The 1,001-nt window shown below is 41.7% G+C and overlaps 1 non-coding gene across 1 annotated transcript; it reads right to left on the bottom strand.

Moving 5' to 3' along the window:
- Positions 1-423: 423 nt before the first annotated feature.
- LOC148703810 (small nucleolar RNA R71) lies at positions 424-532 on the bottom strand. The gene has a single exon (XR_015982316.2). It is a non-coding gene; the product is annotated as a small nucleolar RNA R71 (small nucleolar RNA).
- Positions 533-1,001: the final 469 nt, after the last annotated feature.

The following is a 1,001-nucleotide window of genomic DNA, read 5'->3' as shown; positions in this document are numbered from 1 at the left end:
CACCTTGTGAGATGGCTGATTTAAATGAAGATGCGGGGAGTCACCACGATCGAGAACGTGAACCCCATGTTATGACCCTAAGACAATACCTACAACCGGCTAGGACTAGTCAGCCTTCATGCATAATTTTTCCTGATAATGTAGGACATTTTGACATCAAACCCGGGGTAATTCAATTGCTGCCCAAGTTCCACGGGTTAGAGTCCGAGAGTCCATATTTTCATTTAAAGGATTTTGAAGAATTGAGTATTACATTTAGAGTGCCAAACGTCACCGAGGATGTCCTCAAGCTGACATTGTTTCCTTTCTCTGTAAAGGATAAGGCCAAAACATGGCTAAACTCTTTGCGACCTAGATCAATAAGAACTTGGCAAGATATGCAGAGAGAATTTTTAAAGAAGTTCTACCCCACACAAAGGACCAACTTTTTGAAAAGACATATCAGCAATTTCCAACAAAAAGATAATGAAACATTTTATGAATGTTGGGAAAGATTTAAAGACCTTCTTCTCTCATGCCCTCATCACAGATTCGAAACTTGGAGAACCATTAGCTTCTTTAATGAAGGTTTATCTCCACAGTTGAAACAGTTTGTAGAGACCATGTGCAATGGTAGATTTTTAGAAAAACACCCTGATGAGGCGTGGGAGTATTTGGATTCCCTTGCTGAGACTGCCCAACTTTGGGATAACGGGGATAGAAACAACAAGTCTTTGCCTAAGCCTACTAGCTCTGTACAGGGAGGCCTTTACAACCTCAGAACTGAGGATGATCTTCACGCTAAAATGGCAGCCCTCACTAGGAAGGTAGAAGAAATTGAGCTTAGGAAGGTTGAGCCTGTCAAGACTATAGAGCTTAGAAACGAGTGTTGTGGTATCTGCGATATGTCGGGTCATACTACTACAGATTGTCCCACCATACCGGCATTCAAAGAAGTCTTGCACGATCAAGCAAATGCTATGAACTCCTACCAAAAGCCTTATAACGATCCATACTCGAAT

Source organism: Phoenix dactylifera, chromosome 2, assembly GCF_051530095.1.
Source record: "Phoenix dactylifera cultivar Ajwa chromosome 2, Ajwa_hap1_PhDact_Kaust_v1.1, whole genome shotgun sequence".
Classification (NCBI taxonomy): Eukaryota; Viridiplantae; Streptophyta; class Magnoliopsida; order Arecales; family Arecaceae; genus Phoenix; species Phoenix dactylifera.
The sequence above is the reverse complement of the archived record's forward strand: the minus strand, read 5'-3'. Positions and strand labels throughout refer to the sequence as shown.